Here is a 27,290-nt window from a genome sequence, read left to right as displayed (position 1 = left end):
AGAAGAAAACAAGCTTGCTCCCTCCTCAATATGATGTCCCTTCAAATATTTGAACAGGGCTATCATATCACCTCTTAATCTTCTCTTCTCCAGGCTAAACATCCCCAGCTCCCTAAGTCGTTCCTCGTAGGGCATGGTTTCCAGACCTTTCACCATTTTAGTCGCCCTCCTTTGGACACGCTCTAGTTTCTCAATGTCCTTTTTTAATTGTGGTGCCCAGAACTGGACACAATATTCCAGGTGGGGCCTGACCAGAGCAGAATATAGTGGCACTATGACTTCCCTTGATCTAGACACTATACTTCTATTGATGCAGCCTAAAATAGCATTGGCCTTGTTAGCTGCCGCATTGCACTGTTGACTCATGTTCAACTTGTGGTCTACTTGGACTCCTAGATCCCTTTCACACGTAGTTTCATTCAGCCAGGTGTACTCCATCCTATATCTGTGCTTTTCGTTTTTCTGCCCTAAGTGCAGTACCTTACATTTCTCTGTGTTGAATTTCATTTTGTTAGCTATGGCCCAGTTTTCTAGTCTGTTCAGGTCATTTTGAATCTTGATCCTGTCCTCTAGGGTGTTAGCTATTCCCCCTAATTTGGTGTCATCTGCAAATTTGATAAGTATGCCCCCAATTTTGTCCTCCAAGTCATTGATAAAGATGTTGAATAGCACTGGGCCCAGGACAGAGCCCTGTGGGACCCCACTGGTCACTTCTTTCCAGGATGAAAAGGAGCCATTGTTGAGCACCCTTTGGCTTCGGCCAGTCAACCAATTACAAATCCATGTAACAGTTACTTTGTCTAGCCCACATTTTACAAAGCTTGTTTGCAAGAATATCATGGGGAACTTTGATACTACATCCACAGCATTCCCTTCATCTAACAAGTTGGTAATTTTATCAAAAAAAGAGATCAGGTTTGTCTGGCATGATTTCTTTCTCTGAAGCCCGTGTTGACTTTTTGTGATTATGGAATTGCTTTCTAGATGTTCACAGACTTTTTGTTTAATTATCTGCTCCAGAATCTTTCCTGGTATCGATGTCAGACTAACTGGACCATAATTGTTGGGATCCTCTTTTTTCCCTTTTTTGAAGATGGGGACAACGTTTGCCCTCCTCCAGTCTGCTGGCACTTCTCCTGTTCTCCAGGACTTCTCAAAGATTATTGCCAATGGCTCTGATATTACATTTGCCAGTTCTTTTAATACCCTTGGATGTAGTTCATCTGGTCCTGGAGACTTATATTCGTTTAGGTTGAACAGGTATTCCTGTACAATCTCTTTACAATGGCATAGTAAAATAGTGCTTTATATATAAAACCTTATATATAAAAGGTTTGCTCTTTGCAATTTTTCTGTGTGGATATTTTAACCATGGTTGATTGAATCAATGGGTGCAGAATCTGTGGATACAGAGGGCCAACATTACAAATTGATCCTAGACTTAGAATCATACAATCATAGAATAATTTTCCTCTCTTAATAATTTTTAAATTGTGTTGCAGCCAGTTTTGGGGTTCAGTGGTTTATTGGTGTTTCTAACATCAATAATGGTGGAAAGGTTTCCCTGAAATTTTATTTATCTTCTATCACCTATCATGTACCAGGCTCTGCCACTTGTATTCCAATCCTTTAACCCATTCCCAATCTCCAGCATTCAATGAGCACCTCTCTTCTTCTTCTTTCAACAATCACACATGCTCATCTTTCTTTTATTGCACCAGGAGAGAGGAAGTGGTTAAACATAATGACGGCTATATGACAAAAGCAAACAAGGAACATATTTTAACATGATAGAGTGTGTTGGAGAGTCATCACAGCCCTGGTGCATAGCTCAGAGCCGGAAAGCAAACAGCTGCTGTAGCCTGATTTGAGTTAAAATAGTGTCAGTGTTTAGTCTGGCGCAGTGCTTCAGGAGAGATTGGCAGCTGGGTCAAACAAAGTCATTCCATTGGCTCCTTTCCCAGTAAGCTTCTGCTAGCATTTAGGTACTAGTGCAGCCTAGGCCCTTTTTCTCAGGGATAGCCTAACATATAACCGCACCCTCCTTACTCGTTTTGTTTTCTTTTCTTTTAAAAAGCCCTGTTCTTTAAGATAATTTCAGTATTCTGCAGTCTCCTGGCTTTTGTGTATTAAGTAAGCATTCTGCCTTGAAAACCGATGCATCCTCCTCCCAACATGGTGCAGAAAGAAGTTTGTTACCGTGCTGGATTAATAAAAGGGGCCTTTATGGGTTGTGAAAGAATATCTGTGTGCTTAGGAAGGAAACTTTTTGATCCACAGAAAAGCCAGACGACAACTAGGTAAGGCTGAATATCAAATCTGCTTTTATGAGAAACTGTGCAGTGAGTTCTCAGTTAATTGCAAATGCTTAAAACTATCCTGCTTGCATGAAACTTTCCTTTATAGTCTGAATGAGAGTTGTTGTCACACAGTAACTGTTTTTCTTGATTTTAAAAGCTAATAGGAAGCAGAACTGTTATGTTTAGCTTTAAAGTTATCATAAAAATAAAATAAGTTGTGGCATGTTGTTTTTATTTAGAAGAACCAATAGGAAAGAAAATGCGTAGCTATTTCTCTCATCTACATACATACATACATACATACATACATGTATATGTATATTCATCCAATGGTTAGGGAAGAGTTACAAAGAGTGCTTTTCAGCTTTTAAAGAATATCGGCACAATAATTTAAAAGCAGTTGGAAATGGCTTTGGACTAATAGGGTTTGAATGACTAAAAAGTTTAATGTAGCTCTGGAGAGAATATTAAGTAAGTTGTCTTTGTCTCCTAGTTTCTAATTTTTGTTGTTGCTTTAGCCTGTTGGGTCACATTTTTTGTTAGTGCTGAAGGCTGCCATGAATTGGTAATGAGGGCCCCTTTTGCACATGATTTTGGCACTTGGCCAAAATCAACTTCCCAACGGAGCGCTTTCTCTAAAAGAACCTGGAGCATTTTTCTTTCTTTTTTGTGATGAGGAATCACTCTGAAAGCTGCCATAACCAGTTGTGTAGGCATGTCAAAATGACTTTATACAGTGGATGTGAAACATTCCTTTTCATTCTGGTCTCTCTCTCTCTCTCTCTCTCTCTCTCTTTTTCCTAGTATGCAAAATGGTTTGTATTATCATTTTACGTTTCTTTTAGCCTGTTCACCATTCAGAATAGGTTTCACTGAGCCCATTCGTACAGAAGGTTTGTACTCAGAGAAGCTTTCCTTGGAACATCAATATAAGCGTTAACTATCTCATTTTAGTCAGTTTACAATGGTGAGCTTTACTCTTAAAAACAGCAAGATAAAGAACAGAAGAATTCCTTGAACTCTTCAGTTCATTAAAGCTATATGAAGAGTAAGTAAATACCTTTACTAGAAGTTTCTCTACACATGACTAGGAAAATCTTTAAGACAAAACTTTTCTTAAAGTTATAAATATAATATTGGGTATTTTCTAGTAAAGAGCATTTAGGATTCTTTATGAAGGGGAGATTAAGATTCTTTGAATGTGTCTGTAGAGTTGGATTTTTCAAACTCTGTGTAAAATCTATGCAGTTTATATTAATAATAGAAAGGGATGAAATACTGTAAGACTGGCATCTCCAGACTGCTTTAGATTTGTTCCTGTTGTGCGTCTCTGCAAGTAATTGCTTACAGAATTCAGCATTAGCATTGCTAACAAATTTGGAAGCTCTCACCTTTTCCCCCACAGATCTGGGACGATTTGTTTTACAATGAAAGATCATAGTGATCATAGTGTGTTTGGATGCATTGTATACTTGTATTTGTGAGTGTGTATTCATATGTTTCTAATAATGCAATCTAGTGGTTGGAAACTAAGCACCTGGAACAGCTTGAGATGTTTTATAAAACCTCAAGGGTTTGCAAATTCCTGTCAGTTCACCATGAGTGGCGGTTGTTCGGTATTATATAGCTGTGGTCCAAATTATGATACTGTAAACTATTTCCTAAGTGCAATATTTAAAGTGTAGTGCATGAATTTTACAGCGATGAAAACATCTTGCATTAAAATATGTTGAAGTAATAGATTCATGGTGTTAATAAAGCATATAAAATATATAGGCTTTAGTAGATTTCACTGGGGATTTTTTTTTTAAAAAAAAGTTGCTAAGTGGAAAAATATATATTGCTGTTCAGCTTTCTGGTTTTTAACCAGAAATCTGTACTTCTAATAACCAGGGTAAGAGTATAAAATAAAATGTTAGCAGGGATTCAGAAATGCTTGTGAACATGATAATTTTTTTTCCTGGATACTTTATGAATATAAAGATCAGCTTATTAAATTCCATTCAGTGAGCCATCCAATATGGTCAGTTATGAACTTCAGGTTCTTAACTAAAACTTGATATACAGCTTAAGTAACAGAGAGGTATTCTGTTTAGATAAAAAATATCAAGAAGTTCTTCTCTGTAGGCAAATTAATTTTAAAACTTGGAATTTAAGAGACAGGTTTAGGTTATTACATAGCTCAAAATTACTGGGCTTGATTATTCAGAGTTTTGATCTTTGCTATATAATGGTCCAGTTTTTGCTTGGCAAAGGAAAACATTTAACATGGAAAAAGGTTGACCATTTTAATGTCAGGCTATGGAACAATATATTGATGACAATATTACTCTCATTGGCAGTTCCAAAATTATTTATTCCAGAGTAGTAACATTATTTTCAAAGAGAATATCACTTCAGCTTCTTAACCCAAACTGTGTTCTTTCACTGTGTTTTGAAAGTGCATGTAAATGAGGACAACATTTCTATACTGGTCAGTTTTCCATGAAATTAAAAATAATATGAGGATGACGGTTCCTTTTAAAAAGCCCTCCAAATAAGTTCTTTGAGATGTTTATGGCTGGTTTTTATTCAATGTACTTCTGGATGTATCTGTACAATGGATTATTCTAAATATTTTTTTTTGCCATGACTTCTTTAGACATATAAACTCACCATATTGGAAGCCATGCTGTAACCACTGGAACTTACTTGCACAAAATGAGTGCAGGACAGTGGTGCTATGTTTTCTACCATAGAACAATTGTGCCTTTGTATTCTCATCCCTGTGTATCCTCACTACAAATTAGTGTATAGTTTTAGGTAGTTTGGGTCTTTCATAGTTTTGGAAGATGATGTTTTGAGACATTTGATAGCAAAAACACATATTTCAAATTGCTAGCTAAATTTTCCTGAGATCTAACATCTGTAATGGCTTCAATAACATTCCTCAGAGCACTCTCAGGTTGCAGAATGGCAAAAGTTTATATCTCAGTCAAAGACTTCAAAGTACTGAGATGATAACTTTTAAAAAGTTGATATGATTTAATTTTTAATAAATGAAGCACTCAGTTGAATATGAGCTGAGCGCCAATAAATAGATAAACACATCACTACATGAAAAGCAGCATATTTATTGAACTTGGACAGAATTTCAGTGATCCATGCCATGCAAGATTAATGTACAGATTTATCTAATGTTATAAAGTAACAAGACTTTGATAAAGGTTGTACTGAACAATTTTGCCATTGTGATAAAAAGGGAAGAAAGGAGGGTGAGAACAAGAAAGAGAGAACAAGAAAGGGGGGGGGGGTGATAATATAAATCATGTTTTCATTTCAAGTTGCCCACACTACAGTTTTAGTGATACAGATACTCTGAAACATGTTAATGTTTAGTTCACTGTGAATTTGGCTGCAGTCCTAAACATACATAACTAGGGAATAATTCTAATTAATCTCAGTGGGACATACTTTTGAATGAACATGCTTAGATTCATGCAGCAGAAATCATGATTTCTTACTTTATTTAACTTAAATATGATTTCTAGTCTTTGTTGTTGCTGCTGCTGTTGTTTTAATCTAATATAAAATAAACTTTGCTTTAACATGAAATGGAAGAATAGTGTTAAGGAGCTGCTTGAGAGGAAGAAATCCATGTTATCAAAGTTTGCTTACTGTTGGTTTAATTTGTAAATGTTATGTAACAGGTTGGCTGAACTTGTTGCACAGAGACTGTATCTAGTTATTTGGCTGATTTTTATTTCTGTGTTGATCACTGAGTTCCTATTGTGTTGGTTGCTTGTTAAAAGAATAATTCCAAAATCATTTATCTTCAGAAGTTAACTTGCTTAAATACTTCTTTTTTTTTAATATTTAAGAGTCATTCTTTTGCTTATTCTGTTTTTCCAGATGGGAAAGAGCAGAATTAAAAAGTAATTGTATTAACAATTCCATATGGAAAGAACTGAGGAAATGTATGTACCAAAGGTCATATACTTTTAAACTATTACTGTTCTTAGTTTTGTAAGTGGCCTGTTTCATAGCTATTTAATTTTTTCTGTGTTTTTAAAATCGTGTTTGCAAGCATCCTTGGGAAAGCTTTGCCCTGCATATAGGGTTGCCATAATTGTCCACTTTTACCAGGGACAAAATGTGGAACAAATTCAAGACCAAACTGTAGGACAACTGCAGGACAAAACTCAGCCCAAAATGTAGGACATTGAAGAAAAATGGTGGACCTTAAATGTCCTACATTTTGAGCTGAGTTTTGTCCTGCAGTTGCCCTACAGTTTGGTCTTGAATTTGTCCTACATTTTGTCCCTGGTAAAAGTGGACAATTATGGCAGCCCTACCTGCATAGCATATATATACATTTCTTCAGTACACAGAGATACATACGTGTGTGTGTGTGTGTGTGTGTATATATATATATATATATATAGAGAGAGAGAGAGAGAGAGAGATGGGTATGATGAGAAAAACTCTGGACATAATAACTTTATTTATTTATTTCACTTATAAGCTGCCTTTCTCTCACAAGGGACCCAAGGCAGCTCATAGATAAAACCATCTTCCTAGATACCATACTTCTGCTTTTTTATTACTATTTTCTTTTAAGAATCTCAGTTTAAAATCAAACAGCTAGGACTCCCCCTGCCCCATATACTTTTAATCACATTTTACTACCATTTGTCTTATCCCATAATGAATACAAAATTTAATGCATGCTTGAGCAGTACAAACACTAACCAGAAAAGACCTTTATACATATTTGCATTTCTTAAAAACTGCTGTAAAAAAGTAGGTTCTTATTGATATTAAGGATGCACCCAGTGTTTTGGAAAACAAAATGTCTCCATTGGAAGATTTTTTTTTTAAAAAAATCATGTTTTAAATATAGTTTGTATAGTAAACACAACATAAGCCAACAACGTGTGCATTATAATACTTGTGTTCTGTTTGCTGAATCAGCGGTGGTGAACATGTGATCCTCCAGATGTTGCACTCCAATTCCCTACCCACCCCATGAGCAATAGGTTTGGAGTCGTATTGAAATAATATGTGAGTTTTTAGATATAAACAGGTTCATTATCCCTGATATAAATCTAAAATGCTAAATGACTTTTTTTGAAAAGGAATATTACACTGACAGAATATGAAACTTAAGGAGCAAGATCATGTGAAAGGTTTTGGAACAAAGTTACAACAACATATAGTTATCTGAAGGGGTTGGTATCTATAGGAATATAGACCTTATCTACCTCTGCAGTCTGCCTTTGTGTTAAGAAAAAGTGTATGTTGTATTGTGGTATGCCTTCAAGTCATTTCCAGCCTATGGCACCCCTAAGACCAACCTATCACAGAGTTTTCTTGGCAGGATTTGTTCAGAGCAGATTTACCCTTGCCTTCCTACAAGGCAGAGAGAGTATGACTTGCCCAAGGTCATCTAGTGGGCTTCTGTGGGTGAGCATGGATTTGAACTCTGGTCACCAGAGTCCTAGTCCAACAAACCAAATTGCTATGCCATGCTGGCTCGGAAAAATCAGGACTAGTTTCTAAATAATAGTTCAGATGTTCTGTCATCAGATTTGCTAGAATCTCTCCTAGTCTTACATTTTAATTCTTGCTTTTCATTTTGTATACATTTTCCAGAGAAAGGGAGGAAGCTTGAGGTGTATGGGATATTGTGTTGTGATGTTATCCCATTCGCTGCACAATCCAAGATATGCTGATATCACATGGCACAGAAAGAGTCCTTAAAATACTTTTACTAGCAGCTGTGTAGCCCTTAAAACTAGTTCTGCTGTTTCAAGGGTATATGTCCATTTGTACAGTTCAGGCAGTTATTTTCAAATAATTATGACAGTATCATTGTGCCACATTCATTTCCATTGACTATTACCAAGTTTAACATGGAGATACTTCTATGAAGCCTTTCATACTGGAAAGGGTGTGTAAGTATTTGCAGAGAGGATCAGAAGGAGGGTGGAATATTTTTGATATTGCAACTAGACTGATGCTTTTCCCCAGCCCAGTTACACATAACAAACTAGCAGAACAGCTGTATAATATACATCTGAATAAACATCACAGTCCAAGTTCTGCAGATTATAGTGATATACACCTGGATGCTCATTTGTTCATGGAGGTTGTCCTTCCTTTCTGTATCACTTTGAATTATATGTATTTTAATTTGAAGCTATACCCCCTGAACTACATTAGAACTGATTACATGCAACTAAACATCACTAGGGTAAAATCTTTCCATTAAGAGATAGGCAATTGGGTTGCTTTGCCAATGTGGAAAATTGCCCTGATCAGTAACATGACACTATGGAAGTTTTTTTTATCAGAGATATCATAAAAATGTGTCCTGACCTGAATGCTGTGTGATGCCAAGATTTTATCCTATTTAATATGTGGTCCCTGATTGGCCGGTTTTAAAAAATAAGAATGGGGGGGAGAGGTCAAACAGTGGTAAGAAGCAATGCTATGTTGGAGTTATGTAAAGATGTGACAAAAGGCCACAGAGGCAAGTAGGATCAATGGGTGTTTGGCACTCCTATGATGTTTTTGTTTTTTGTAGGCATGGAAATGTTTAATCATGACAGTTCAGAACAAGCTATTGATCACTATCATGAGGATACATTTTTGCATATGGACAAAAGTTTAGCTTTTAAATTTAAAAAATAGGATTTTTAGCTATGTCTAGTGTAAGCTATTGGATAAAATGCATCACACATTTCCCCCAAAATATTGATTGACATGATGATTGTTTTCCTCAGAATTCCATGCTGTTTCATGATTCTGCCTGCTGCTTGCACTTGACATATTTGTCTGACAGTTTATGAAGTGTAGTGGCTAGGAAACTGAGCTGTGAGTAAGGAAGTCCTGTGCTCAAATCTCAGTTCTGCTATGAATTTACAAAGTGGTGTCAGGTAGTGCAAAGTCATTTATCTCAGCCACACACCATCCCCTGTGTAGAATGGAAATAATAATACTCACCTACTTTTCTAAATAATCTTCACTTCAATGTGTGTGATGTGTTTTAAACACTAAAATGAAATCTAAATATTATTGTTCCTATTATTATAGTACTTTCTCTCACTTTCATCTCTGAGATATAATGGAAACAATGCCTGAAATGAATATGTAGCATTTAGTTGTGTCATCAGATAGAAATACTACTACTAATAAAAGCTAATATTTTGTTATACAGATACTCCTAATCATGATGGCATCTATGGCCCCATTCCCACTGGGCTATAAAGCGAATCAAGAATCAGGTTATAGGGACATTGTTCCCATTTGAACTCACGTTCGATCCTTGTTTATGGAAAATCGTTCCCATTTGAATTCACGTTCAATCCTACTTTGATCGATTTCTCCAGCGAAAGCCAGAATCAGTGATGGATAACCCGGGTTATCCTGACTGCACTTTTCCAGAGGTCTTTTTAGCAGCTGCCATATCGGATCTGGGGCAAACTAATGAAAATGACAGGTGTCTAAATCGGTATTTAAGAAGGGGAGAAGCAATGTTCAAGGGGCTGTCCCGGGGGTGTCACCAGCTTTGTTCTCTTTCCTGCATTCCCGGTGCCATTTCTCCCCCTTTCACGTAGCCTTTCCCCCGGTGGAGTGGGAAGCAGGGCATGTGTAGACAAATTTATTTTTTTTAAATAAACTAAGCTTTCGATTGCCTAGGCATTCTGTAGGGTGTCCAAACATTGCAAATTGCTCCATTGGTCTCCAAACGCTGTAAGCGATGCCCCCCTGCCAACTCCACATAGATCGATGTGTAAGGAGACACACTGCACACCCTTTTTATAACTATTATTTCTTTTTCCTTTTTCTGTTTTTGCTGAGCACTTAAGCACCTCAGCGCTCCAGCCTCAGCGCTCCAGCAGGCCTATACCTAGGCTGGGGCAAGGGGGTCCCAAAGAGAGGGAGAGAGAGAGACTTCTACACTGGAGAAATCACCTGTTTTGGCACCACTTTCACTCTTTCCTGGCTCTAGGCTATGGAATTCTGGGAGTTGTGCCCACAACAAACTCCAACTCCCAGAATGCCATAGCCTTGAGCCAGGATGCTTAAAAGCAGTGCCAAACCAGGTGATTTCTCCAATGTAGATGCAGCCTCGATCTTTCTTTCTCTCTCTCTCTGGCACATGCGCGCCTGCATGCGCTGCCTGCTCCTCCTGGGAGTTGGAATTTGTTGTGAGACTGGAAACACACACATGCACACATGGGAAGACATGTGTGTGTTTCCAGTCTCACAATGGGATAACCTCCTATTCTTCCTCTTCTTCCCCTCCTTGCTCCTCCTTCCTCCCCTCTTGCTCCTTCTCCTCTTCTTCCTCCCGTCTTCCTCCTCTTCTTCCTCCTACTTCAATTCCCAGAATTCCACAGCCTAGAGTCACAAAAGAGTGAAAGAGGTGCCAAGAGTGTGGATGCAGCTTCACCCTCCCTGGTGCGTGTGTGCTCCCCTGCCCCTCCTGGGAGTTCGGTTTGTTGTTGGCTGGCTGGGTGCGTCCTATTTCTCTTCCTCCTCCTCCTCCTCCTCCTCCTCCTCCTCCCCTCCCTTATTCCTCCCTTCTTCTTCTTCTTCTTCTTCTTCCTCCTCCTCCTCTTCTTCCTCCGCTCTTCCTCCTCTTCTTTTTTATTTTTTCTCCTGTTTTCCTCCTCCTCCTTTCTCCTCCCCTCTTCCTCCTCTTCCTCTTCTGTTGTTGTTGTTATTGTGTGCCTTCAACTTCTTTCTGACATATGCCAACCCTGCAGAGTTCCCTTGGCATAGTTTCTTCAAAGGTTGTCTTTACTTTCTCCTGGGATGCTGAGAGAGTGTGTCTTGCCCAAGGTCTCCCAGTGGGTTTGCATGGCCAGTCTGTCTCCTTAAATTCTCTAGCCACCAAGCCAGCCCCCTCTTCTTCCCCTATTCTTCTTCTTTTTCCTCCTCTTCTTCCCCTGTTCTTCCTCTTCTGTTGTTGTTGTTGCTGTTGTTGTTGTTGTTGTGTGCCTTCTTTATGTCTTATGGCAACCCGGCAGAGTTCCCTTGGCATAGTTTCTTTGGGGGGGGGGTTGCGTTTACTTTCTCCTGAGAGGTTGAGAGAGTGTGTCTTGCCCAAGGTCTCCCAGTCAGTTTGCATGGCCAGTCTGTCTCCTCCAATTCTCTAGCCACCAAGACAGGCCCCTCTTCTTCTTCTTCTTCTTCTTCTTCTTCTTCTTCTTCTTCTTCTTCTTCCTCCTCCTCCTCTCCTCCTCCTTTTCTTCTTCCCCTCTTCCAATCACAATGACGCCTAGCCGCCCAAGCGCTCAGGCACTTCAGCGATCCATTGACCACAAAAACAAACAAACAAACTAACAAAAACAGAAAAACAGATTTGAAAGATGCAAACGGGAATGGGGAACAAAAATAGCCCAAGTCAAAATACATCGAAGCAACTGAGGTCACTGTAATGTCTAATCACCTAAGTGCTTGATTGACACCTTAAAAAAGGAAAACCCAGTTCCAGACAGGCAATGGGAATGGGGAACAAAAAAGTCTGCATCAAAATACAACGGAGAAATATCAATGGGAAGGAGAACACGGGTCAAGAAAAACCAAGTCCATTTCCTTCCTTGTGTAATGGGAACGATGGACATGATTAGAATACGACTCGAGAACTCACAAGATTCGTCGCTTTATCGCCCAGCGGGAATGGGGCTTACGTATCTAAATGTGCTGGCACAAAATCATTTTTCTGAAGTAATTAAAAATATAATTATAATATAAACCATGTTGCATTTGTTAAATAACAGTAAGTAGTGAAATCAAGCATATTAATGTAGATTTAAATTCTATTTATCTGGTCCCTTTTCAATATTTTCTTAACAAGATGTCAATGTGATATAGCAATCCTGGGTGACAACACACTTTAATTTTTTTTTTATTAAATGGATTTTTTGGTATTATTTGTTAACACAAGACACAATAACACAACATATGATGGACCAGAAATGTAAACAGTGATCATGTAACCACTTTAACCAGCTTTAATCATAATCAAATTGGCATGTGGCACATCTTCACTGGTGCTATAGCAAAATAAAGTATGCTAATATTTAGCATAGCTCCTAGGAGCAATTGACTCAAGCTGTTACTGTGCATTCATTAATGCTCTTACTTATCTTTTACCACATTTAAAAAAAAAATCTAATGGCCAACTAAAATGGTGTCACCAAAATACCAGACTGAGGTGTTGGAGCACAACATAATTATATGTATTGTGAAGTCGAAGGCTTTCATGGCCGGCATCCATAGCTTTTTGTGGGTTTTTCAGGCTATGTAACCATGCCCTAGAAGAGTTTATTCCTGATGTAATTATGTGTATTATTCAGGTGTGTACAATATGCTTCACAGTTGTTTGGAGGGTTCCTAGATATCCTTCTTCTCTTTGGCCACACAAAAAGAAAGGATCTATTACTTTTGTGTCCCTTCTGTCTCTGGAAAAGGCTCAAAATATCTGTCTTCTTTGGCCTTTTCCCTCTTTCTTTTGCACACCTGCCTAATCTGTATCCATTTCCTGTTCAATTCACACTTTCATATTCATGAATAGATCTCCATTCCAAGCAGGTCTTGGTTGCAAACAAGACTATAATGCACAGCCCTGGCTGGAAGAGTATTTGGGGCCACAACACTCTGCTAAGAAGATATGGCTGTTTGCCACCCCAGGCTTGTTGTCCTATGTCCAATTTATCTGTCAATTCAACCATTCGTTTTCTCTCAGGGCCTTGTTTCTGCATTTTTAGACACAGTCCAGGGTCATACCTGACCACTACTAGCATTTTGTTTTAATAAGCATAATTCCAACAGCCTAAGTAGGTTTCCTTACATCCTAGGTTTGCTGCTGGCATTAATCAAAAGTACAGGTATTCAAGGGAAGCTGTTACTTTTCTAGATAAGCCATTGTGACTATTTAAATTTAGATTCATGATGCTTTAACTGCTCTTTCATACTATAATGATTTTTCAAAACTGTGATGTGCTACATAGAATTTGTTTAGTACCCAGGCAATCAATAGAATTTAAGGCCTGTTACAGACAACCAAAATAAAGCTGCTTCGAGTGACAGTGGAGGTATGGTGTTTCAATGATGCATGCGTCCTAAGAGTCCAGAAGCCGCACCAAAGCCACACTCCAGTCCTTAGGGCTGCAGCATGGCTTTGGTGCGACTTCTGGACTCGTAGGACACATGCATCATGGAAACACCATACCTCCACTGTGACTCGAAGCAGCTTTATTTTGGCTGTCTGTAACAGGCCTAAGTTTCACTGAAGATTATATACATCAGTTAATTCACCCTTATTACAATGAGTCTTCACAAACATACCTAGGTGTCTGCTATCAAAGCTGTTTCTTACAGGATTCTGACAGGTCAATAAGGAAACATAATCTGTAAATAAAAGTATGAAAAGAATTATCTTGTGTGAAACAAAACCTGGAACCTATTTATTTCTTTGTTTATAAGAACGAGGTTCTTTCTAGTTCAGATAGATCCACAAGGCAATAGATAATGTTTAATGTTATGAACATAGTTTAGGAATAGTCTATCTATAGTCTAGTCTAGTCTAGTTTATCCTATTCATAAGGGAAATCTATGTGGTTGGAGAGAATGTCTCCTTTAGGAAACTGAAGGTCAAACTACATGTTACACATAGTGCAACTGGGTAGCTGACTCCCATGTTCCCCATATAGATCTCTGCATGCAAAGGAGAGAGGCATGAAACTAACTTGAGTTATCAAAATCTGCAGGTGTTCAGAACTGGGGTTTTCACAACAAAGAAAAATCCTCAACTGGTGATACTAGAATCTCCAGATATACAAATGTCATAGTAGATTTATATATAGTAATTTGTTCCATGCAAGATTGTTATGGAGGTTTACAAATGAAACACTCAAATTAGACTTTAATTCAGTGTGTTGCATCTAAAGAACAAATGAATAATTATGTGTGATGAAGAAAAGGGGATGGGAGTGTGTGAATTTTATTCATGGGTGAATTAGTCTCTTTACATACAAAAGTTAAGACTAGCATATTTTTGAACAGCATTTCAGTTTTCCAAAAATACACCCAAACTGCCCCTGTTGGTTTCCAGTTCTGTTTGACTGCATATCGAGTTTTAAATCTGGACTAAGATGTTTGTGGAAATCTAAATTACTTTTGTATTGTATGCAATTTAAGTAGATATTGAAGGAACATACACACAGACACACTGACAAACTGGAACATGCAGTTAAGAAGGACACCATGTCCTCTAAAGAAATGTTGAAGAGCTTGGATATGCTCAAGCTAACTGGATAATGGTTAATATGCAACATAACTACAATCCTCACTAACCTGAAGGGATGTCACCTAAATGATGGAGCAAAGTTGTTTTCTGTTCCAGAAGGTAGAACCCAAACTTATAATGGGCTTATATTACAATATTTTTTTTAAAAGCTATCACTAGTCTTATAATTAGATGAAAGCATCCAAGAGAGTGTTCCTAAGAGGTTATCACTGAATGTTTGTCCATCTAGCTCTGTGAGGTCATCATTATTTGACAGTAGCTCTCTTGGGTTTCAAGGAGATGTCTTTCATATCACTTGTTGTTGGACCCATTCAATTTGAAACCTGAGACATTCTGTACACAGAATATAAGATCTCCCTAGGGATGGTATAGAAATTAATTAATTTTGATTGCATTTTAATGCAAGTTTCCCAAATCACATATATTTTCCAAACCAATATACAAACTGGATTTGTATATTGTATATAGCATTGCTATTAAACCTTGTTCATTCATTAACAACAACATTAAAAATGAACATAACAGGAATGAAGGGAAATAACAGGTTTTTCAGATGCACTTCGGGTAACTAATATCTAACAAAACTTCATGCAGTTGAAGCAATACATTTGCTTTATATCGAACAATAAAGGTTATTGCACAGATAGCATCAGTTTGTAAAACTCATTATACTCTGAATTAGTAGGGAATATTGAGCATAACATTCCAACATATAACCTAATTTGTCCACCAGAAGTCTTGTTGGAACCTTCAGTGGTTTATTTTTATTCCAGTCTACAGTTATATAATAAAATGTGAGAAAAATATTAGGAACATACTGATACGCACCATTCATCAGTACTATAACCTGACCAAACTTGAAAACATAATCTCTTTTTGGGGGAGATAAGTTATGTTTATTTCTGTCCATTTTGATTAGGCCTAATGAGCTGTATCCATATAAGATGTAAGTAATGTAGGTAGATGGTTCTTATGCCCAGAAATTAAATGTGGTGCCTTTTAGGGATGCTGGTGAAATGTGTCACAAAATTTTCTGGCATGAGACTGTCTTTTTTCTGGAGGGGTGGCATTCTTGCAATACCAGACTTGCCTTCTCTCAATGGAATTTGTGGTTGAGTGGGAAAGATCTGTTGCCATTGAAACTTATGAAATTTTTTAGATAGAAGCTGCTGGAAATTTTTGAAAATGTGGGGTGATGATGGAGGGCATGCAAATAAAAGAGAAGGGTGAAGGAGCAGATCTTTGTTTATGAAATGCATATAAGTAGATTGAAAAATGAGTATTATTTTGAGTTTTTATTTCCCACCCAAAATTCTATAATGTGGGGTTTTTTTTTGGGGGGGGGGGGCAATCAGAATCAGGGCACTTGACCTGCTGTAATGTATGTGGGATCAACTATATTTGATTTGTACTCCATGACAGTCTTTTGTAGATGGGAATGCACTCCCCAAGAAAGAACAGGTATGTTGCTTGAGTACTTATTTCAACATTGTCACTTGAGGCCCAGGTGGACTTGGTAGAATGTCTTTTATTGGCTAGCGTCATTCATCCACTACTTCCATTCCTGGGGAATGGAGGGATAATTGGCTATGATGTTTCATGCTGTGATAACCTCCTGAATGTAAGTAGGTAGCCCTTGAGGATGATCTAGAAGATCCAGGCAGTGTAGAACATAGTGTGCAGAAACATAACTGTTACAGCTAGGGAAAACCATGTGATGCCCATTTTGAAAGTGCTGTAGTGTATTCCTTTCCAAACACAACTCGTAGTGGTGCTGCTTACTTCAAATACTTGGGTGCCCAATAGCAAAAGGAAGGTATCTCCTTCTACTAGCCATTCTATGCTTTAAGGTGGCCAGAGAAATAGTAGAGAGAAGTAGAATAGTAATGTTTTTCATATATTATAAATCAGTGGTTCCCAAACTTTTGTCCTGCAGCTGTTCTCAGTTCCAAGAAACCTCAGCCTTCTTGGCCAATGGTCAGGGATTCTGGGATTTGAAGTCCAAACCACTTGGAAGACTAGTGTTCGGGAATCTGCTATAAATCTTTCAGTTATAATACTAACAATTATATAGGGCAGGACCAACCATACCATTAGGCAGAGTGAGGTAGCTGCCTCAGGTGGCAGATTTTGTCACAAATGGGGTGCAAATAGTAATGTGTTTTGTTATGGTATTTTTACAGTAGATTTTTACTCTTTTTATTGTTTCCTGTGTCAAAAATTATTTACCTAGCTTTGGGTCCTTTGCAACTTGGTTTGTGTGAGTGGATCACACAATGTACTCTTCTGTTTCAGGGAGGTAAATATATTAATTCATTTGTGCTGTAAGGTAACTATTATTAACCCTACAATGAAGATGGGGGGAGGACTGAGTGTGAGAGAAAGGCGTACTAACAGTTAACTAGTAAGTTAATGACAGGGTTGATATTTCAACTGAGGACTTCCTGGTTTGTAGCCCAGTGTCTTATTCATTACACTGCACCAAAAATATTTGTTTTTTAAACGCATGTGCATGCAGAACATAGGAAAGCAACTAAGATGCACACAAGCAGGTGGAAAAAAATCTCTGATCTTTCCTTAGACATCAAGAGAAAAAATGTTTCACCAACTGAAAGTTGTACTCAGTTTTAGCAAACTTGAAGCAAAACTTTCAATTTTTCTCTCTTTTAAAGTGAAAATATAAATAGGCTCCAAAGCATTTATCTTTCCCTCGTTTATCTCTCCTCAAGGTCACCTTCCCAAACATTAATAGGGGTAGCATTTCAAAGGTTGGAGAAATTCTCATGGAGCATTAGTGTTCTTTTTCTTATTGAGTTGTTAATAATTTAGTTGCCTGGTGACAGGCAAATTTACAGTAAACAACATGGCCAGAATCACATTAGTATTGTCATGGCCATGTTGCTCTGCCATGCAAAATGAAGCCATGCCAATACCCTCCAGGTTATTTAAATAGTCCATTATTTTATCCTTCTTGAATAATGGGGTATTTGGATCCTCTTGTCCAAAGTTAGATTGGAATGTGGGTAACACCCACTGTCTGGAGACTAAAACTAATTTAGTCAAATGAAATCATATTACAAGAAACCTGGTAAGGTGCAGCTTGAAGGTGGCTGGCAGAATTGATGGTATGAATAGCTATAGAGTTTCTGCGTGTTCCAGAGAGGGATTCTGACAGTTTGAGGGCACATTAAACAGGCAATAAAAAGGCAATAAACAGTGGTGAAATCTCAAAAATGATTTGTGGCTGTTTATTGCCTGTGTGTGTGAAAAACGTATTTGTGATATCGTGTTTTACACAGGATAATTGCTGTTTAAACCCCTGATTTCTCTTCGATTTTCCCCATGTGATAAGGTCCATAATAGACTTGGTCTACTTCCTCAGATGCATGGAGTTAACTAATACTTAGGAACTTTAGCATAAAACAGTATGAATAGCTATAGAAATGCAAACATTATTGGTATCATAATGAGATGACAAGTTGAGTTTTAACTATGTTTTTTAAGGGACTGGACTGCTGAGTTCTATTTTACTAAGGGCTTTTCCATTCATAATCATATAGGGAAATGCTATCTATGGGCGAAGCAGACAGCTCCATAGGAGCAGCCTTTGCCTGTTCTGGCCATTATCTGGTCAGGACTGTGGCAACAGCATGTCCCACTCCCAAACAAGGTTGCCATCAGAGGTTCCAAGCCATATGGCCAGGAGCTGGATTTTTCAGGTCCTTTTGGCTCCAGTCCTTTGGACTAGACTGAGGCATCAATGGTTTCTAAATGCTTTGGGGGCATGCATCATTTGACTGGCACATGCCCAAAGTGACTGGAAGCCACTTTATTTGGCCCATTTGTTCTGGGTCTATGTCTGAAGGTTGGTAATGTAAGCAGCCCTTGAGTTTCTGATAATCTGATAATTACAGTAATTTGAAAGAGTAGGGAGGAAAAAATTGTGTATAAAAGACATTACGGAGAAGGACAAAATATTGCAAACAAGATATCTATATTTATAAGTTTAAAGCAAAACAATCTAATTCAACAAAGACAAGTGTTTTTAAAAAATACACCAGAAGAGAAATAAATAACAAACACTGAGCTACAAAATGAGAAGAGGATTGGTTATGTTACAGTTATGTAAAAAGCTATCGTTCATAAACCAAACATCACTGGGAAATGTAACAATACTACAAAAAGGCTGGTTCTGATTTGCATTGAATTAACAGAATCATCATAGCTATGTTCAACAAATAACTGTTTGACACTAATCAACACTATTTCAAGTCTCAGCAGGAGTGTGCTATACAATTTAGAAATCCACACTGCAATAAAGAAAAATAAAAAGTGCAGATAGAATGGATACCAGGAGAGATTGTTTAGACATAATGTTGGTTCCCATTTGGAATCCTAAGGTTGTACTTTATATATTTTGATTTTAAGATAAAACCTCTGTTGGTTCCCTTTCAACAAGAGGTGTGTGCAAGTAAAACTGGTGCTGCTTAGGGTCTGAAGTCAGCTTGAATCTGAAGACAGATTCAAGACAGAAACTACCCTGCTTCTTTAAATGTCTCCAACTGAATTATTTTCTTTTTTAAAAAAAAGAATCAGTGGAAATGTAACATGCTTGAATTTTTTTGTAACATACCCTCTGTCTCTTAAATTTGGCCCTGCCACAATACTGGCTGAATGTGAATTGTTTTGCTCTTAAAACTATTTAGCTCTGGTGTGTTGTTATAATAGAGAATATTCAAAAATTCAAATTTCAGACTGATGAAAATGAAAATACTCCAGATGTTTGATCTTTCTAATAGTGACTAGTAAAATAACATTTAGCACTCATAATATATTTTTTGTCAGGCTCTTCAGAATGATAATGTAAAGAATATTCACAGGGTTTTCTCATCCTCAGTTGGAAAGTTGTCTTGATACAACAGCTGAAAAACTGTTGACCACACCAAATTTTTGGCCTTAAGCAAGGCCAAAAGATCAGCAACTTTTTCAACAGCAGTTACAGCTCTAGCAATTCAAAGGAGGTTCCACAAAAATGTACTTTGTACAGAAAGTCTGAAATGAAAAAAAACTAATTGAAAAAACCTGACAATGTAAAACATGTGCAATGATTTCCCTCATTGGGGAGAAAAGTTATGAAATTGTTCATTCTTGAGTGCAAGATTGAAATAAAGGTGTACCTGTTACCTTAAAATGATATATATTGACATTTTGTAATCTGCACATTTAAAAAAAACACTAGTTGATTAAAGATTAATTATTAATCAACTGAAGTCCTTCATTTGTAAGTCCTAATTTATGCATAGTGTTCATTATGAGTATGTGCATTTGTAAGATCACTGCTAAAGTCAGATGCTATCATCATTAGACACAAGTATTTTTTTAATATTTTTATTTTGGTTAACAATGAGTAAAAAGAAAACATAGTATAATAATTACATATATAATTTCTTTTCTCTTTTATCTAATATACTATTATTTATACAGTTCTAGTTCATATTGTTATCCTTTCATATTAGAAATCCTAATATACCTCCTTCCAACTAAGTCAGTTTGTTGAATCGGTTTAGTATTTACTAAAGCAACATGTGTAAATATTCTTTCTTAAATTTAGTTGTTTCTCATTTTTAATTTGTTTTCTCCAGATCATCTTATGAAATTTTGTGTATATGTGCTTATTTAAAATGATCATAAGCCATCTTATACTTTTATATTATATTTATAATTATAATTTGTTTAACTCTTTTTACAATCATATATCATCTCTCTACTTGCCCTTATTCTTTTTACACTTTTACAATTATTATAACCAGAACACAGTGTGATGAGGATGCAATACATAGATTTGCCTGTCCATAATTCTTGTTATTCAATAATAAAAAAATGCTATAATAACCTTTAGGTAGACCATTTAGTCTTACAAAAACTCAGTAGTAAATTCCAATCTCTGTCCTATCCTTTTTTCATATTTTCATTTAGTGACATTGTCAGTCTGTCCAACTCTATCATGTCTATGGATTTTCTGAGCCAGTCATCTACGGTCGGTGTTTGTTCATCCTTCCATTTTTGTGTGTATATTAATCTGGCGGCAGTGACAGATTATAAAATAAATTTTAGATGCTTCATCTCTTCTCTTTCTTCCACATTGTTTAATAGGAAGCTCTCCGGTGTCATTTTAATAGGGATTTGTAATATTGCTTGTACTGTGCTATGAATACTTTTCCAAAATTTAAATGCTACTGGGCATGTCCACCAAAGGTGGTATAGTGTCCCTTCGTTCATATCACATTTCCAACATTTTCCTTTTTCGAAGCATCAAATTTTAGCCAGTTTATTTGGTCTTAGATACCACCGGTGTACCATTTTGTAAAAGTTTTCCTTCAAGTCCATCCTCGATGTATACTTTAAATCTTGACCCCAAGCTCTCTCCCAACTTATCATCTGAATTGTATGACCAATATTTTTTGCCCACTTGATGGTACAGACTTTTACTGTTTCACCTTCTAATTCTCTTCTCAATAGTAGTTTATACAGTTTAGATATTGTAGATTTTTGAGATTTCATTGGGATCACATCTAATTCTGTTCCAGTTTTGCTGATCCCTTCTAGTTTTGAATCCATTTTAAATTTCATTGAGTTAACGATAGGTGAACCAGTGACCTGTATATTCTATCTCTTTCAGATCTTTATTTGATTTTAGATTTGTTTTTTCTCCATCCCAATTTAAGAGATCCTGATATTTTAAACTTCCTGTTGGTTCTTTCATTTGTCCAATCATCCATGTCTCTTGGGGAGAGAGCCAAGTTAGTAATTTGTTGTAGAATTTCCATTTTATTTCATTCCATACTGTTAATAAGGATCTTCTGATTATATGATAATTGAATTCTTTATTAACTTCTGCTCTTTTATACCATAGGCATCCATGCCAACCATATAATTTGTTGAAACCTTCCAAATTTAATAGCTTTGCATCTTTGAATGTTATCCAATTGTAGATCCAGTCTAGAGCACACAAATAATAATATAATTTGAGGTTTGGGATTCCTAGTCCTCCACATTCCTTGGTGCATTAGACACAAGCATTATGCATTACCCACAGATTCACCATTATTATATATAGCTACATTATCATATAAGAAACCTATCCTCCTAGGAGAGGAGAAGTAATGTATGTTTAAGCATTATTCCTTGTATAGCTAACTTTCTAAAGAGATTTGTTTAAGCATCCCCACCCACAAATACTTAAAGGAAATGTTCCACCCCCACCCTGAATGTTCCTCCTCTCCAGGGCCTGCTACTTCAGAACATATTGAAGGTATCTACATATATAACAACTTGTACATGTAGACAGTATTGGCTGATTCTTCCATTACTCTGAGATGATGAATCCATACTGGGTATTACAGGAGCTATTCTTGGATACTTTTATAAGAGCTAAGAAAAATGCCGAATCCTACTGCCAAAATAGATACAGTTGCTTGGATTATTCCATTGAAATCAGAAGTAGCTCTTATAAAACTTAGCTTTGATCGATCATCCAAAGGAAGCAAGACTTGCTGGTCACTTCTGCATGTAGATCTCCAAGTGAAGCAGGACTTTGACCTAATTAGACCCCCCTGTGCACTTGCCTCATGTGGCAGAGCTTATGTCTGTACAACAATTTTTGATGTGTTTTGAATGAATGGCAGTTTTGGCATGTCAGCCATTTGCAAAAGTAGCAGTGAGTGGAACTAGCAGCTATAATCCTGGGATCCCTTGTGTGCCCTTTCAAGATCTGGAGGTGGTCGTGTAAAGTTCCTGACTGACAAATCCAAATAAATTCTTAATAGGAAATTAAAGGAATGTATACCGTACTGTATAATAGAACATACTGCTTTAATTGTGGAAAGAGAAAAATAATGTCCTCATAGCTGGTGGTGAGCTTAAGTGACCTCCTGTCTTTCTCCAAAGTGGATGAAGCCAACATGGATTCTTTTATGAGTAAGTGAAAGCACTTAAAGGCATCATAATTTTTCCTGGTTTTGAATACAGCCAAAGAGGACTGTAGCTGTAAGATAGCTTTACTGAGTCCAAGTCAAACGCCTGCAGCAAGATTTTAATGATTTGGAGGAGTAAAATACAAGGATTTGTTTAGTGCTTTAAGAACATACTGTTTTGTTGTTGTTGTTTCCACTGAAGGAAAGCACATTAGCCAACCTGACTTTTCTTTTTTACCAGTAAAGGAAAATTTGAGAAATGGATTCATAACTATGTTATATTTGAGGTTTTTGAAAATTCAACATATTGAGGTATAGGGAAAATGTGGAGATAGTTTGCAGGGAGGTAACAGGAAATTCTTCTCTCCTTTCTTTCCATCAGGAAGATAATATTTTATCTTCTGAAACTCATAACTCTTATCCATGGTTATTCTCACACAGCTATACTACCAGCAGGTGTACTGGTCTGAGTGCTGGACTAGGACTCTGGAGGTCAGGGTTCAGTTCCCCACTCAGACAAAGGAAAGCAAAGGCAAAAACCATGTGAAGAAATTCTGTCAAGAAAACTTGGTAGTAGATTCATTTAAGGATCACCATAAGTTGTAAATGACTTGAAAGCGCATAGCAACAACTAGAAAGAAAAGCAGGCATATAGAATTACAAAAATGAACTTCATAAAATTCTACAGAGCAAAACAGGGTAAATATTCAAGGCCCACATGATTTCTATGCTCTGTATGCTTTTGTTGTTGTTGCGTGCCTTCAAATTGTTTCCAATTTATTGTGACCCTAAAGTGAACCTATCATGAGGTTTTCTTGGCAAGATTTGTTCAGAGGACATTTGCTTTTGCATTCCTCTGAGGCTGAGAGCACTGATTTGTCAGTCACCCAGTGGGTTTCACGGTGAAGCTGGGAATAGAATCCTGGTCTCCAGAGTCATAGTCCAACACTCAAACCACTGCACCATACTGGCTTGGTTCTGGGAATGCAAAATATTTCTGTCCTAGCCAGAGTATGGATGTAACATATCAGATTATGGAAGTAAAATAGCATGATGAAGTTACTTTTTCAAAAAAAAAGTAATGAGGAGGAACAAATTTACTTAACTCATGAGAAAAGAAACACATTCTAGTTAATTTTCAAAGTTACTTAAAATGTCGTTTTTAGAAACAATAAGAACTTTTCAGGTTTTATGTCATTCTCTTATTGGTCCTAAAGATCCACTCCAGCAAAAGAAGAAGAAGAAAGACAATTTAAAACATAACACAAGTAACTTTTAGAGAAATCGTAGCATCTAATTGCAAAAAAACAAAAAAAAAACAAAAAACAAAATTAAAAAAAACCTTTGTGACAAGCAGCAGGAACACATGACTTTTCTAAAGAACTTTCCAAGCTGTAGTGTAAACATCTGCTCAGGTTTAAACATAATTGCCAGTGTCAACTAAAGTGGATCCATTGAATTAACAGGAACACTAGTAAATATCACTGATTATTGGGTCTGCCTAAGCAATGAGTCCACTCTAATTGAGACTAACCATTGTCTGTGATTAGTTGCTACTGATCATGTTGAGTTCTCCTGTAGATTCCCACTTTAGTTTTTTGTGTTGTTCTGCTAATTTTGCGGTTTCCCCAGTGTACAGATCCTTTAAATGTGTTGAATGTATAGTAGCCAAATAAAGATTATCAGTGGGAAGAACCTGTTGCCAATATACAAGCTGAACATTTATAATTAGTGATACTGTGTTTAAATTATAACAGTGGTTAAAAATGCTTTTTTATTTTATTTTTATTTTTATTTCAGTATTTTTTTAAAGGCTGTAAACGCTTGTTTGCTTGTATGATAATTATGCACTTTATCCTATACTTATGCATTGAGGAAAAGGCTGAAAGTGCTATTTCTGCAGAATATTAATTTTTGCAGTATTTTTTTTAATTTTCAAGAATCCCATGGGCTGAATGGAGACAAGAGAAATGAAATCAATAATGTGATCACCCCAGCAAGATATCTGGCTAATTAACACCTTGCAACAGCAAAACAGATTCCTAGAAATTTTAAATAGTTTTTTGCCAAACATTACCAGGGCAAAAAGCAAGCTTTGCTTTTACTTACTTTACTTGGCTTTGTATTTCTAAAGATAACACACTGACAAGGGCATTCAGTTTGTTTACAGTGTGACCAGCATTGCAGAACTGTCCTCACCCTCCTTTTGGGGGAGGGGAGTTAGTTGAACAAATGCTAAGGCATTTGTAGAGGTTTGTGTAGAATTAAAAGAGGAAATATCTAAATGTCAGAAAGCAAAGTGACTGATAAAGAATCACAAGGAAGAGGAAGTTAGGTTTATGGACCTCTCACTCCTCCAGGCACAATCCAACCTCAGGTTGTCAGGCAAATTCAAGTCCCAGACAATGAATATAGGTGATTATTAAATCTAGATTTTTTTTCTGTTTTGAAAACAATAAAGAAGACTGAAATCTTTCATGTTAAATATGTGGACAATCTCAGAACAGCTCTATACCTGAACAACCTAGCCCTAAAAGGAGATGGAGGGTTAAATCCCATTGCTAGTCCTCATTACAGAAGTCCTTTACATAATATTAATTTACTATTCAGAAATTGATTTAATGGGTCTATTCTAGTCAGAAATCATAATTGGATTAAGGCCTATGGTTTCATCATAAAGGGGCGGTATAGAGAGCCTCTAAGGGGTGGCGGGATGCCACCCCTTTCCTAGCTGGATCCGGGCCGTGGCAACCACATGCTGTGGCTCTGATCTGGCCTTTCCGCTAGCGTCATGGCTTTTTGACACTCCTTTGGCACAGCGGGTTTACATGCTGCACCAAGGGAGCGCCGTGATAACTCTTGCCATGTGGTGGGTGCACATCATCATGCCAGCATGGGGATGGGGTCAGGGCACATGCTGTGTGGCTGCCATACCCCCACTCTGCCTCGATGCCAGTGTTTATTCCCCGCTTCCTACAGCCTCAAAGTTACCGACTCCGGCAAGCAACCGAGGAAATGATCTTTAAATGCATTCATTTCAAAATCATATTTAACAGTTGAACTAAAAGTGCTTGGGCTAAAACTATAACCATTCCAGGATCAGTATTTTTTTTTAAAAAAAAAACACTTCAGAAACTGTTTTTTTTAAAGGCTACCGTAAGTGTATCCACAGTGCACAATGGTAACACGTTAACTGCTATGGTTACATGCTATGAAATTCTAGGATTTGTTCTTTGGTAATGTAATTACAGTATGTAGTTAGAGTTCTCTACTAAAGGCTAGTGCTGTATTTCAGAGGTCTGCACTACAAAATTCTGGGTACCTCTAGGGATGTGACAAAAACTTGTTGCTGTTTGAGAAATCCCAAAAATCCTGTATGTTTAACCATTTTCAGCTCAATTCTTTACAAACTCTGAAATTTGTCACCTGCTCAAATGAGTGTGAGAATGTGCAGATATTACATTTGCAAAAGAAGGAACAAGGCGGACACTTCAGTGAGAAATTCTATGTTCAGGGCTTTTGTTTTGTTTTTTGCTTCAGTAATAAAAGTAACAGATATTCATTTTATGTAAGTCTCAGTCAACACAAGTTGCAGGAGGACAGGGAAGAATTCAATGTTCAAGATAAACACAGGTTATCCTTCCTTGTTAGACACTACTAATGAATTTTTATGGTTCACGTCAATGACTTGAAGAACAGTTAGGGAGGAAAAACCAGCTGAGTGTTGTATAGCCCTCATTCTTCAGAAATTTGCCAGGAATGGTTTGTTTCTTTGTGTGGTTGAAATATCTCTCCACATAGGAGCAAAAATAATAAAATTCCCTGCCCTCTTTGGGGATGGCGAGAATAAAGAGGGAAATTAACAGCGCTAGGTGCCTCATTATACTACATATATCTCAGGATTTCATACAATGGAGCCATCGCAGTGGTATCAAGCTACTATAATTGTGCTCTGCTGATAAATCCAGACACTGACATTATCAGAAACTGAGGTTCTTTGTATATTTGGATGGTCCAGCACACTAATGACATATCTCTGATACTTCATGTCATCACTGACCATTGCTATCTGAAGCTGATGAGAGTTGTATTCTGAAACATCTAGAGAGCATCAGATTGGGAAAGACTTCTGTAATGCTCTGCACTCCTTGTGTATTTCAGTGGGAAAATGATAAACTACAGATTCAAACGGAAAGAAGGCTCACCACAAAAGCAATGGCAATGGAGAGATTTTTTTAAAAGTATAAATAAAAAAAGGCCAGACACCATCATGTTGCACATACTCATGGAATTAATCAATTAATCAGAACAGTTCTGTGGTGAAGGAACACCAATGAACATCATACAGATAAGAAAACAGATGATACATAGGTTTGCCCTTGGCTCTGGAAGGAAGAGGTGCTTCTAGCTTGGCATTGTTTCAGTTGCTGAAGTGTAATACTTGCTATTAAACTAGCTATTTATGGTATGGTATCTCTAATAATAAAAACTTGATATAATTGCTGAGTATAGATAAGTCCTTGATACATTGGAAATGGGAGGAGTGCCCTAGAAGTTATTTGGCATGGTAAATAATATTGTGCTTTTTTCCCTTTTGTGGTCATGTTTGTCCACTAAATTGTCAGCTTTGCTTTCACTGCTCTAATGTCAAGATTTCTTTTTCTTCCTTAGTTACCATTTTAAAATGGAATGCAGTAAATCTGTTTTCTAAAT

The 27,290-nt window shown here is 37.1% G+C and overlaps 1 long non-coding RNA gene across 1 annotated transcript in view; it reads left to right on the top strand.

Moving 5' to 3' along the window:
• Window positions 1-1,997: 1,997 nt before the first annotated feature.
• LOC149319668 (uncharacterized) overlaps window positions 1,998-27,290 on the top strand; it is a 91,061-nt gene continuing 65,768 nt past the window's right edge. The window contains exon 1 of the long non-coding RNA XR_016279888.1: window positions 1,998-2,300. This is a non-coding gene — a long non-coding RNA (uncharacterized LOC149319668). The remainder of the gene's footprint in view (window positions 2,301-27,290) is intronic.

The sequence above is a fragment of the Sceloporus occidentalis genome, unplaced genomic scaffold, assembly GCF_023333645.1.
Source record: "Sceloporus occidentalis isolate IW3139 unplaced genomic scaffold, rSceOcc1.0.p SCAF_2, whole genome shotgun sequence".
Taxonomy (NCBI): domain Eukaryota; kingdom Metazoa; phylum Chordata; class Lepidosauria; order Squamata; family Phrynosomatidae; genus Sceloporus; species Sceloporus occidentalis.
The sequence above is the reverse complement of the archived record's forward strand: the minus strand, read 5'-3'. Positions and strand labels throughout refer to the sequence as shown.